At 47.5% G+C, this 14224-nt stretch overlaps 1 pseudogene; it reads right to left on the bottom strand.

Annotated features, from left to right (window-relative positions):
• The window catches only part of LOC100756364, a 54965-nt pseudogene that overhangs the window by 37533 nt on the left and 3208 nt on the right, over window positions 1-14224 (bottom strand).

Here is a 14224-nt window from a genome sequence, read left to right as displayed (position 1 = left end):
GGAATGATCTCTGGAGGGAGTCACATGGCTTGGTGACACTACAGGCAGGGATGAAAATAGAAATACAGAGGTCATCCATTGATTGCAATCCCAACGCATCATCCAGTCCAGACATAGGAACTCATAACACACTGCTCCTGTCCTGCTCCTTTGGCTGCACAATGAGGTACAGAGTTGAGAAGCCGTGGGGGTGTAGTGAGAGGCAAGCCGAGTAAGCATGAGGCTTCCTGTCCTGTGCTGTCTTCCACAGTAGACCAGAGTGTGGCGAAGGCCTGACCACTGATTCAAGACTGTGGGTGCTTGACCTTTCTCACCATGGACAGGGACCTTGACCTCAGGAAAATCCGACAACCCACTCGGCTTCTCTCCAGGACACATGCCAGCAGACCCCTCCTGGCAGCATCATCCAGGCTTTGTAATGTCGCAGAGCCTGGTGGAGAAGGGAGCTTCTGCGGAGGGGAGCAGGATCCGGGCCAAGAGGCGGCAAGCACATGGGACAGAAAAGGAAGTGAAAGGAAAGGCTGATTGAAAAGTTAGCTACAAGGAAATGATCATTCCTGAGATGTAGTGGTGTTGAAAGTTTGCGGGAATGCCAAGGACTTGAGAAGATTTTTCTTTAGGCCCTGGGTATGTATGCAACCTAAAGTGAATTTCTTTTAGCTCTGCATGGGCAGGCCTGAGCCCAGCCTTGTATAAAAAGAGTATCCAGGCTGCCCAGTACCAAATGGGTGCTCCAAAATTTAAGTCGCCCCAGAGCATCAGATGTTTGAAGACATCACTGTGGCATACAGCAAGGAGGTAATTCCATAGCATGTAACAAGTTACTGTGTTTCTCTTGAGCCCCTCAGTTGCCATGTCTAGGAGATTCCCGGAAGATCCAACCATAAATATCACTTTGCAGATGGACAAGGACTCTTCTTTCAAGATGTTCACAAAGTTCGTTGCCCATCAGACAGGACTGACTGGTCTACCACCCAAGGAAGATGAGTTGGGCAGCCGGCTAAACACAAGTAGGTCATTGACAGAAGCCATGCATGAGGGTGAGCAGGACAGGTGGGACAGGAGCAACTGGCAAAAAAACAGAGATGGAGCAAGGCTTGGGAATAGACAAGTGGTTTGGGGAGCATAATGGCAAGGAACAACAATGCTGACACTTTTCTGAAAGTGTCTTGTCTTATCTGTATAGATTTTTTGACAGCCAAAGTTGGCTTTTATTGAAACATGATTTTGCAAAGCATTACACTGTGTCCTTATAATTCAACAAGAACATTGTGTCCACCCTCCCACAAAGACTTATGGTAAGCCCCATGCAAATACAACAGTATAAACAACAAACAACGTGGAATTCCTCAGTGTCAAATTGCAGTACGTGATAGACATGACCACCTGTACCATAAGAGTTAACACACCATCAAACATTAATATAACTTTAAATATATAGTAAAACACATTTATTTATTTATTTATTTATTTATTTATTTATTTTACAAAATCAGGATTAGTTTTATTACAAAGCTGTGAATTATCCAGAACAATATTTATTAAAACTACCAAAACCCAGGAAATACTACACCTGAGGTAAAAATGTACACATAAACAAAACTATCATTTGTAAGGGCAGATGGCATTTTCTGAGGGCTGCATCGCTCCTTGATGTTTGGAAGTAGCTCCAGTAGGTGTGACTCAACGACCTGTTGAACACTTTGGTAGCCCAAAGCTACAGCAAATTCCATACAAGTGTTCTCAGAATCTGTTTCAATTCTAACAGCGTCCTTACACTCTTCATGTGCCCCTGCCTCCGTTTCAGTCATGCTCATTTACATCAACTCCACAGTCACTTTGGAGCACTTTGACAACATCCATGTACAGGGAAATGGCAGGGCACTTTCTTGACATATTCCTAAGAGCTGGGGATCTACACCATTCTCAGGTAGGAACTCACCCACAGCTATTTGCCCATGGGCTGCAGCCCACGTCCCACATCAGGGGAGATATTCCTTCTTCATCGCTGGGATTGACGGCCTTTTCTTTTCCAAATGAGTAGCCAGGTAGAGCATTTCTCCTTGAGCTGCCAACTGGTCAGGCCTCATCGCCCCTGTGCTTGTCGGTAAAGGTAGTTGAATGTTTTATGGGGGAGAAATGCTTTGTAGTGAGGGGTGTAGACATACCTTACTTGAATTCCAGGAGGAGGGTATGGATATTTTAACTTTTAAATAACACAGATGCTGCCTCTGGGTCAGCGTTAACTTGATCTTGTATAGTTTTGCTATCTGCTTCATTTAAGGAGTTCACAAACCTAGAACAAACATTCAAATCAAATCAGTTTGGCAATATGGATGTCATTCCCATGGCAGCACCCTTTGCTGACCATCCTTCTGAATTGGGTCCAGCGGGTGATCTATTTTGAAGACTGGCTGGGTCAGTCTTCCACAATCGGCTGGGCACCAACATCTGGATTTGCTGATGTTGGTTTCAATAATGAAAACATGTCTTCATGGTGTCCTCTTAGTTGTTCAAGAGTATCCTCCAGTGTATTCTTGGAATTGGAATTCTGATATGAACGCGTCTGTCAGAGCTCAGGCAAGGTCAGAAAGTCTAAATGCAGGCAGTGGGCACCGAGCTAGGGGAAGCCGATTAGCATTCCTCCTAAATCTTGTAATTGTCCTCTGAGAGGACAAAGAGATATCTTAATAAAGAGAGCGCCTATAGGCTTAGGGGAAACCTGGTGCTAGTGTAACTCCCGAGAATCCACAAGGAAGACCCAGGGAAAGACTCCTGCCAGTAGCAGAGAGTATGCCCGAACTGGCTTACTCCTGCAGTCAGATTGATGACTACCCAGCTGTCATCACTAATTGATGGGACCAGACGGAATCACAACCAAGCACCAGGCTCTGGGAATCTAATCAAAGAGAGAGCGGAGGGGCTGTGTGAGCAAGGGAGTTAAGATCATGATAGAGAAATCTACAGAGACAGCTGGACCACGATGGTGGAAACTCGTGACCTCTAGACCTACAACTGTGGAGACTCCAGGGGACTGAACTAGGCTCTCCATATTGTGGGAGCCAGCTGTGAAGCTTGGACTATGAGCCAGCTTGTGGGAGCCCATTCCTCATGGTGGGACACCAAGCTCAGTCTTCATGCATGGGAGAAAGGCCAGGCCTTGCCGCAAACTATTAAGCCTGACTATGTTGATGACACAAGGGAGCCCTTCCTTGTGAGGAGGAGTGGACTGGGGATGGGCTAGGGGGAGGTGAGGTGGGGTGGGAGGAGGCAATTGGGGGTAAAAGGAGGGTTGGGAGGGAGAACTGTGGTTGGAACATAAAATGAAATTTTTAGAAATAAAAAAAAAAAAGAAGTCTCACAGTCTACAGGTGTCCTGGTGGGTGTTCCCGCTCTGTGACCTCAGGTTGAATTCACTCTCCAGCAGTAGCAGTTCCTGGGACAAGGGCCCTTCCAGCAGGCAACACACCATCCAGTGTCCCGCGCGTGCTCTGTATTTCTCGCCAGCAAGAAATCATACACGGGACACTCGGATCCTTCTGCAGGAAAGCTTTAATGCGTCTTGAGAGGAGAGCATAAGCTTACCAGAGCGGAGACACTGAGCCAAGAATCCCGTCCCCTAATAAAGGCTGGCAGCCGCCGCCTGGGACGTGTCACCCTATGATTGGCTGTAGCTCATCCGGCCATATGACGCCACGGAATAGGCAGAGATCAAGGAATGGAAATTTACCCAGCGCCTGCGCAATAATCTTGTTTACATTCGGTGCCTGCCGGATGCAGGCGCCATCTTGTAATGGAGAATGCAGGGACGGCTCCCTACAGATCCCCCTTTTTTTATTAATTAATGAAAAGGCTTTATATTATTACAAGCAAATAGGTCACCCATATGTTGAGGGATAGAGGCAGAGGTTGTACCTTCCCAATCAAATATTAAGACTGTGTACAAGAGTCGCGACTAGGCTGTTAGCTTGACCCGAAGCACTCTCGACCTGTCCTCTGCCGTTTTTCTGGGAAAGGGAGTCTCAGGGCAGGTAACCCTTATGCAGGTCAACGTACCTCCCAGAGAAGCCTGTATAATAGGCAACTCTGTGCGATGCCTTTGCTCAGCATCCCTCATTGGGCTGCCCAGACCAGACACTCTACCCTGTGCAATGAGCCTAGGCTCCGGGTGTGCAAGAGCTGTCTGGCCAGCGGCCTATTGCTTAAGCATAGTTAGCCAAATATCAGTGGAAGCCCCTTGTTCCAAAGCTACAAGCGCTTGGGCGATAACCACCTTGTCTCTCTTAGTTTGAGCCCTGAGCCTACAGACCAGCCAGAGAAGCAACATCAATCCGCAGCAAACGGCTGCACCAAACAATCCCACCTCCACCCATTTCCTTAAAATAGGAGACAGCTGAAGCAATCCATGATGACAATCTCTCCGTCAAGGACAGGAGTTAATCTGGATAATAGCGGCTCTCAACTCCCGGGGAGAGGGTGGAGTTCCGACTTTTGAGGGTCCAAAGGGGCTCTTTGGGTGAGTCTTTCCGGGATCCACAGGGGATTCTCTTCATCCTGTGGAAAAACACATATCGCTCCCCTGGATCTTATGAGAATAGGATTCGGGCCTCTCCAAAGACCAGTTAAGACATCTTTCCATTTTACCATTTCCTTTGGCCTTTTAGGTTCTGAGATGTGGCACTTGGCCACAGTATGGCCCTGAGCATCAATGTTTAGAAAATTAAGGGTAAAGAGTGCCATGGATATTGCAACTCTTGGCACCGAGGGTAAGGATGCTCCCATTCCCTCCTTTTGTTTGATTAAATAAGACTTAAGTGTGCGATGGGCACGTTCCACAATGCCTTGTCCTTGAGGGTTATAAGGTAAGCCAGTCAGATCTGTCTGCAGAAGTGCTGGAACTTTTGAGAGGTATAAGCCGGCCCATTATCTGTTTTTAAGAAGCACATAGGTGGCTAGGTAAAGTCTTATTTCTGTAATACAGCTGAATTTCCTTAAACAGTAGCTTAACTTCTTTTTGAGGCAGGTTTTTTTTTTTTTTTTGTGACTTTGGAGCCTGTCCTTGAATTTGATCTGCCAGACCAGGCAGGCCTTGAACTCATAAAGATCCATCTGTCTCTTACTCCCTAGTGTTGGGATTAAAGGCGTATGCCGCCAACGCCCAAAACTTAAAGGCGTGTGTCACCAACACCCTGAGCTTAAAGGTGTGTGCTACCAACATAATAGATTAGCATCTTTTACAAAACAAGAACTTTACATTGTCAGGCTTTGCTTAAAAATAATTCTAAATTGAAGCTCTTTAAGTAAAAACATTAATAAAATCAAACATTTGAAAACTGGTTTTAAAAAGAAATTTAAATTCCCTTAAGGTCTTTCTGTAATATATAGAAGCATTAACATTTTAAATCTTAACTGAAAAACTTGTTTCTAAGATGGTACTTCTAATTTCCATGGGGTCACCTTTAGTTAAGATGGCGGTCTAAGTATCCTTTTCTTAACTTTAGCAAAATGGCTACCATCAGTCATGTGACCAGCTACAAAATGGCCGTACCAGGAAATAGAACATTTTAAAACAAGCATACATAAATTACTTGAGCAACTTTAGGATATGAGGCTTTTCCCAGGCATCCCAGGCCTCCAAGCAGTGTTGAATAACATGCACGGCCTTTTCCCCTATCAAAGACTGGGAAAGCCATCTGTAATTTTCTCCGCTCCTCTGATGGTAAAAAGGAGTCGGTACCAAATAGTGGGGGTGCTGATGGAAGCACACCCGCTGGCATTTTTGGCAGCCGATATCTATCGGGGTGGTATCGTGTTGCTTCTTTCTCTAGCTCTGCTTCCTTGCTAGAGTCTAAAATCTCAGAGTCTGAGCTGTTCAGCTCCAAGGCTTCCAGTTTCGTTGCAGGGCAGAGGCTAGGTTTTAAGTCTTTATTTCTCTTAAATTTACCGGGGTGTGACCGGTTATTCCCTATTTTCTCTCCCTCCTTTTCTGTCTCTCCCTCATCCAGCTGAGCTGTTCCTTCCAAAACCCCATCTCTTGAGCTTTTAGAGTCATTAGAGCTATCAAGATTTAAAGCTTTAAACTTATTTACAGAATCATCTAACAAATTATTCACTCCCTTGTCAGTAGACATTCCAGGAGGTCCTTTTTTCTTATTTATTGCTGTTTCTCTTAACAAATTATTCACTCCCTTGTCACTAGACATCCCGGGAGGTCCTTTTTTCTTATATTTTATTGTTAGGCGCGCCCCATCTCTCACCACATTCGGTTTCTGATATGTAATTCTGGACTTCTTTAAGATTGCTACAACAGTGAGAAAAGTCAAAATAGCTCCTAGTAAAAGCATAGAAGCCTCTATATTAACCTCCCACAATAGCAACATTCCCAAGCCAAAGTCCAGAAAAATCATACCTCTCCGAATTTACCACCCTGCAGTTCTGAATCCGCCTCGTTAGAGGGGTCTCCGAGGTGCTGGAAATGTTCACATGTTCCCGGGTTTCGGCACCATATGTCCCGCGCGTGCTCTGTATTTCTCGCCAGCAAGAAATCATACACGGGACACTCGGATCCTTCTGCAGGAAAGCTTTAATGCGTCTTGAGAGGAGAGCATAAGCTTACCAGAGCGGAGACACTGAGCCAAGAATCCCGTCCCCTAATAAAGGCTGGCAGCCGCCGCCTGGGACGTGTCACCCTATGATTGGCTGTAGCTCATCCGGCCATATGACGCCACGGAATAGGCAGAGATCAAGGAATGGAAATTTACCCAGCGCCTGCGCAATAATCTTGTTTACATTCGGTGCCTGCCGGATGCAGGCGCCATCTTGTAATGGAGAATGCAGGGACGGCTCCCTACAATCCAGACCACAGGGGAGGCTCTGGCTTTGCCAAGGCCAGGTGTTGGTCGGTATAGGTCCTCAAGCCGAGCTTGCTTCCGGCCTGGATGTCACTTCCTACTTTTTTCCTCTTCTGGAAAAAGCCCAGAGAAATCTGCAAAGGCAAGATGAATTCCGTTGGGTGATTTCTTCTTGTTTCCCTTTTGGCCCGAAGCCCAAGCTCTCGGTGTCTGTGTACTTTTAATTATCTTATCTGAGCATCATGAATGTCTACATATTGCCACACAGGACATTAAAAGCATGCAAGGACATAAAAGCTCAAATGTTGCAGGTCATCTGTGAAGCCAGAGAGCAGGAGTAGGTAGGGACGAGGGCAGAGTGAGCAGGAACTGGGGGCACTTCTGCATCAGACACCCCAGCTGCCCTGTAGCCCACTGGCTCTCCATATGATAAACTCACAGGTGTCTGACATCTCCAGGCAGCAGAAAGAATTTGCAGTCAGGTGGCCAATGGCTCTCCATTGGGCCAGAAGAAGTGGGTTACTTCCCTTTGAACACGCTGGTCTGCCAGCACATGTAGTTCTGCAGCCAGCTCAGATCTACAGGAGAAGGGAAGCACCCATGTAACATTTAGAAACACACAGCACACTGCACACTACGAGAAAGCGTGGGTTACTGCCACTTGAGAGGAATCCCAGTCTCACGCTTCACATCCCTAGAGGGTGTGAGGCTCCACAAAGACCAGCTCCCTATGTGTGTGTCTCAATGGCTAATATCCAACAGAATGCTCCAGAGAGGATCTTGGAACTCTGTTCTCCTTCCAAGTGCCATCTCACTAAGGGGACCCTGGGAAATTGAGAGATGGAGTAAGTCTCCTAAGCAGGGTATAGGTGAGCCCTGGACCAGTTCAGGAAACAAATGAGGTATGGTTTAGCTGCTGTGTGCAATGGGTGGAGTTGGTGCCTGGGCTCACCTGAAAATGCCAAGGTCATGATGATGGAAGCTGTGAAGACTGACAAGGGGAAGGTCATCCTGGGATAACATTCCCCAGGTCTGAGTTTACCAGGGAAGTATAAGGACGAGAAGAAGAATGGCTGCAAGGCTGCAAAGCAAAGCCGGCCACCCCAGCTGTGCAGTGAGAGCTGGGTCACCCTAGGGCTCTGTTCCGACACTGGACTTGGCAACTGTCTGAATGTGTTACACAAAGGGAGAGAGTCATGAGAGGTGACCGAGGTCCGGACTGTATGCCAAGGTGGTGTCCTTGAGAATACCAAAACGGTGTGTCTTATGGGCAGGCTGTTCTAAAAAGAAAGTCAGGGCTTGGAGTCTGGGGCATGTCCAGTAGGCTTCAAAGTGGCTGTTTCCTATGAGTCCTGACTGGCTGGTGTGTGGCCCAGGGTTCTCAACCTCAGGAGAGGCCTTATTCATCCTTGTTTTCCTTTTCCCCACGAGGACACGGTGTATGGTGACTCAGTCACAGGGACAGTCTCAGTGTTGGGAGCCATACAGTCAGGTTGGGGCCAGTGTATGAATGCCTGTTCAACAGGACTCCACTGCAGAGTTCATGCAGTTTATGGGCTCTTTTCTCTCTCTTTTCTCTCATTATAGTACTGATTCTTTGTGCAGTGTTTAGGTTTACTTTGTCAATCACACATGCAACAGCTGCGTGATTTCCTCAGATTCAGCAGGGAGCATAATGGTCTCAGATTTCTTATGTGGAATTACAAACTGGGATTTTTCTGACTAAATAGAGACAGGTAAGAACACTTGGAACATTAGCCATGTCTCACAGTTCTGGAAAGGAGATAAGGCATGCAGACAGAAAAGGGGGAAAACCTCAGGAATACACACAGTGCCAACTGCTGGGAGGAAGTTCCCTGGATTCCAAGCGTATAGAATCCATGGTAGGATCCGGTATGCTCCCAGGAACGAACACAATGTAAACATGGTCTACCACACCTGGGATCTTATATTGGTGAAAGAGCAATGGTATGGTGATGTGGGAAAAGAGAGCCTTATCAAAGGCTACCATTTACACAACGATTTAGACATGGGTCCCTCTTGTGGGCCAGGGAAATGAAGAAAAGCACATCTTACAGAGGTGAAAGAATTGTCCAGCTTAATATTGTTTTCCTTAAAGCAATGTCTATTACTTTTTAACTTTCTAACCTCAAGGAGCTGCCAGCTGATTTAGTTAAACCTGCAAAAATGCTGAACTCTAGGTCTTGAATGAGGTTCCATAGGGGGTGGGAAGGTGTTTGGAGAAGCATAAAGGGGAACAATGAGGAGTTAGATGTATTTCTTAAAACAGGGTGCATTTCTTTCTTTCTTTCTTTCTTTCTTTTTTTTTTTTTTTTTTTTTTTTTTTTTTTTTTTTTTTTTTTTTTGGTTTTTCGAGACAGGGTTTCTCTGTGTAGCTTTGGAGCCTGTCCTGGCACTCGCTCTGGAGACAAGGCTGGCCTCGAACTCACAGAGATCCACCTGCCTCTGTGTCCCAAGTGCTGGGATTAAAGGCGTATGCCACTAATGCCTGGCCAGGATGCATTTCTTAAAAGTCAAAAATAGGAGCCAATAATAAAACTGGTCATGTGTTCCTGGTGTTAAAAAAAATTGTTAAAGTATTAAATAAGGATGGCTCAAGCTATTGGGGCCACGTGAGTGCAATCAACTTGTTGATCAGATTTCTTCCTTGCACTGATGCCCCTTCCCGGCTGCCCACACTGAATACCCTTGTCCTCCCAATACTGACAGTTGAAAAGCATTGTGTTGTGACTCTAGCAAGATGCCTGTCCCACACCTGGATAAGAAGGGACCAAGTGATCATCTTACACGACAGCTCCAGCAAGAGGGCTAGGGTTGGGCATATGCAGCCATGTTTCCCCCTCCTAACCATAACCCATGGCCCCTGCATCACTTTCCAGAGCAGGTTGTTATAGAGGCTGCCAGTGCCAGGCAGTGCTAGCCCAGGCATTGCTATCCAGCACTCTAGAGGCAGAGGCAGGTGGAACACTGTGAGTTCGAGTCCAGCCTGGACTACAAAGCAATTTCCAGGACAACCAAGGCTATGAAAACTTAACCCTGTCTCAAAAAGGAAAAAAGAAAAAGGAAAAAAAGATAGCTGACAGAAGTGAGGCACAAAGGTCTCAAGTGGAACTGTGCCCGGGGTCTCCTCCTGTGCTCACTTCACAGAGAAAGCCTTTCTCACCTGCCACGCAACACCAACCATTCCCTCCCTCTCCCCCTTCCCACCCCACCTCTAATCGCCCCTCCTCTCTTTCTACTCAGGAAAGGATAGGATTTTGGTACAATCAAAGCCTCTGCTACAGATCCTGAGTCCTGAGACCTCTTGGTGACTTCCCTTCTACAGATAATAAACATTTTCCCACACTGACTTCTGAGAACAGAGCAAAGGGTCACTTATGCCAGGCGTGTGTTCCAGGACTGAGCTGCACTGTCAGCCCTCTCCCTTCCTAGCTATTCCAACACCAGTGTTTTAGCATCAGAGGCTGAGAGCCTCTAGGTGGCCATATACCTGCATCTAAAAGATGATGTCCTTGGTGATCCTCAGCTCTAAGTGGAGCCTGAGTCTTGGCTTCCATTTCATAGTGAAGCTCTGAGCAGCTCATGGCACCAGCCAATTCTCAAAGCAATACTTTGACCTGTCTTCCATGAGATAGGCCTGCGTGGATTTGTTAGTATTCCCTGGAAAAGGGAATTCACGTAAGGCAGGGTGGTGGAGCTCTGACCAATTCCTAAGGCGGAACCACTTCCTGCCTTGTCTTTGTGGCCTCAGACAGTACTCGAACTTGAGCAGGACGTCAGCTGCACACAGCCTTCTGGGTCTGATTCAGGCTTTTTGATAGAATTCAGAGCCTGTATTTGATTCATTTTCCAATTGCTCCAAATCTCGTCAATGAGCACAGGGCACAGGGCACGGGAGCAGATGAGATCTATGGAGAAATGTGATGTATTTATTGGTGAAGGCAGGGCTAGAAGCCAGGAGAACCAACTTGGGTCAAGATTACCCTGCAAACCCAGCCCCTGACTTTCTGGACTCCAGTTTCTACAGAAGCTTCTTTGATGCTGCCCAGAAAGAAATAGAAAAGGTCCCAACACAGAAGAGACCAAGAAGCTCAAACATGGAGCCACGAGCTTCCTGGCTCGACAACACAGTGTGGCGGCTCCTGCTCTGAGCTTCAGGCTATTCTCATCCCTGAGTAAGGACTAAAGTACCTGGTTCGTTCTCCTCACAGGTTAATAAGAGCACCCTTGGGCAAGGGCTCTGAGTATGTCAATGTGGGCAACCATGTCCTAAGAAGTTCCAGTCACAGAAAGCTCTGGTAGAATGAACTGGGCATGAAGAACAGGGGTCCATGAACTGGGATGCTAAGATTCAATAAGACCTAAAGACAGCAAAGGATTACAGGCCTACAATCCTCTTCACCAAAGAAACTAGGAAACATGAAGGACTCTAGGGGATAAATGCATGGACCCCAGGAATGGGAAGGGGCAGGAACTCCTGAGCTAATTGGGAGCATGAGGGTAGGGGAGAGGGAGCTGCCAGAATGAGAGCAGAAGAGGAGAGGAGGGGAAATGGAGGAGCAGAAATATTGAGTTGGGGGAAGAATAGAGGAGAGAGAGCAGGATGAGAGATACCATATTAGAGGGAGCCATTATAGGTCCAAGGAGAGATCTGGCACTAGAGAGATCTCCAGAGACCTACAAGGATGACACGGACAATCCAGGCAATGGTGGAGAGGATAACCTAAATGCCCTTCCCCTAAAATGAGATTGATGACTACTTTAGATGCCATCCTAGAGCCCTCATCCAGCGGCTTCTGGAAGTAGAGGCAGAGACACACATATACACACTGAACTGAACTCTGGAACCCAGTTTCAGAGAGGGAGGAATGAAGAACAAAAGGGTCGGTACCAGGCTGGTGAAATACACAGAAACAGCTGGCCTGAACAAGGGAGAGCACATCGACCCCAGACTGCTACCTGGGAGGCCAGCAGGGGACTGATCCAGACCCCTGAACATGGACATCAATGAGGAGGTCTTGGCACTCTAGGGGGCCTTTGGTGGTGGATTAGTATTTTTCCCTGGTGTAAGAAGGGACTTTGAGAGCCCATCCCACGTGAAGGGATGCTCTCTCTTGCCTGGACACACGAGGAAGGGCCTAGGCACAGCCCAGGATGATGTGGTGGTCTTTGTGGAGCCCCTGTGGAGGGCCCTACCCTGCCTGGGGAGTGGAGGGTGGATGGGGTGGGGGGTAAGTCGGGGTGGGGTAGGAGGGGTATAGGTGAGGGGAGGGAGAGGGAGAGGGAGAAGGGATTGACATGTGAAACAAGCTTGTTCCTAATTTGAACTAATAAAAAGAAAAAAGAAAAAAAAAGATCTAAAGACAGAGAACTAAGGCAAGGGGTTGAGCATCCCCAAATCAACAACCAAGGCAATTCTGAGCCACACAGAAGGTCTTCTTGCCCTGACTGGCATCCAAGGAAGGAGAACAGCATGAGTATGGGCCAAGGCCAAGGCTCTCGCTCACCAGAGCAGTCAACATCTTCTCCAGCAAGTGCTGGCACTGCTTTACGTCCATCACTCTCTCTACCTGCGGAAACATTCGGAGGAGTGAGCAACAGAAACAGTCCCTGTGTCCTTCAAGTGCTTGGACAGAATGACTTCATAGGGTCATCCTTCAACCTCCACAGTTCATAGATGCTACACACACAGCACACAGTCACAGACACAGACAAAGACACACACACACACACACACACACACACACACACACACACACACACACACACCAGGGGAGCACCAGGGAGGAGGGGAGGGCAGGGGGGGAGGAGAGTGATAAGTACATAGATAAAAGAGACAAGATTCAAATAGTGTTAAATGCTTGACAAGTTGTCCTCTGCTCTCAGAGCTAGACCATCTGTGTAAAACAGGCCAACGTTTGCACACATACCAGGATGAACTGAAATCCACTGACTCGGGTGTGTCCAGGCTAGATCAGGCGAGTGGTAGGAAGTGGACTGAATGTCCCTAAAAACTGATGCAACAAGGGGAATCACAACTTGAGACGAGCCTGGCAGAGGTGGAAGGAGATGGCCCATCGGTCTGAACGCAGCACAGTCCTCTGCAAAACAGTCTATGTCTAAGAAGCATCAGGAGGGGATAGAGTGGGGACATCCCAGTGATGTCAGCTGAGTAGAGACAAAGTCAGTTATTCTGGAGGAGACATTGACAGGAAAGAGAAGACGGGCTGCCAGGCGTCAGCTTTGAACCAGGCAGAGAAAAGAGGCCGAAGCCTCCGGTCATGTGTAAGGGGCCGTGGACCCAAAACTATGCGGCTTAAAGCCTTTGTAAGCCTTTTAATGACCTTTAAGTTTGCAGCTTAAAGCCAGCTCTGTGAGCCTCCTGTAACCTGTAATTAGATGGTTTGACCACACGGAACTGCTAATTGCTTCTGTTCAAGAAAGGGCCTGGGGCTTTCCTGTTCCCTGTTCTGGGGAAGATCACAAGATATTCTGGCGGATAAGAAGAATGTTCCGGCTCCTTCCTGTTATCCCCCGCCTGCCTAATTTCCTTGTTGCAGGGCTATATAAGCCCAGTCTGAACCCCAATAAATGGAGACCTTGACATTGCATAGACGGACTCTGGTCCTCTTTCTTTTGCGCCGCTTGGTCTCCCTTCCTTCTCTCGCCCATGACTTTTTCAGGCAGCCCCCCTCCGGAACCCTGAATGACTGACCCGCGGCACGGGACAGTCATGGAGCTGACAGTTTTCAATGTTGGGAGCTGTGGTTTCCACTGGGAGCAATGGTGCAACTTATTCTGAACTGTCAACTTGTGCAGCTGAGAGTGACCTGGGACTGGAGTCTTCACTGAGGAATCTTCTAGAAGAGGTTCACCATTGAGCGGGTCTGGAGAGGAGAGATTTGATGATCTACATTGACCTGGGGAGACCCAACTCTTTTTGGCAATGCCAATCCCTAGGCTTGGGCCCCAGAATGGGTGTGAGGGGGAATGCTAGTGGAGCCCAAGCAAGCAAGCAGACTTAACTTCATGCATTTAGTGCTCTCTGCTCTTGAGCACAGCGAGGCTGTGACTAGCCACTTTGCATTTGTGCCTCCACATCACTGTGATGATGGACTGTGGCCTGGAAGCATAAGTCAAATTCACCACAATGGAAATGACACTAAACGGCTTTGTTCCAGACAATCACACTGGCGAAGCATGCCACACCAAATCCAGTAGATTCTGTGACCAGTTCCACAGACTGAGGGGATGACTTCAAATGGAGGATGTCTCCTAGAAACAGTTGTGGAACTCTCAGCCAGAGAAAAATATTGGGCTGTGATTCTCGTGGCAATTTGTTTGTTCTTCTA

This window comes from Cricetulus griseus, chromosome 2 (genome assembly GCF_003668045.3).
Source record: "Cricetulus griseus strain 17A/GY chromosome 2, alternate assembly CriGri-PICRH-1.0, whole genome shotgun sequence".
Classification (NCBI taxonomy): domain Eukaryota; kingdom Metazoa; phylum Chordata; class Mammalia; order Rodentia; family Cricetidae; genus Cricetulus; species Cricetulus griseus.
Note: the sequence above shows the minus strand (reverse complement) of the source record. Positions and strands in the feature narration are given on the sequence as shown.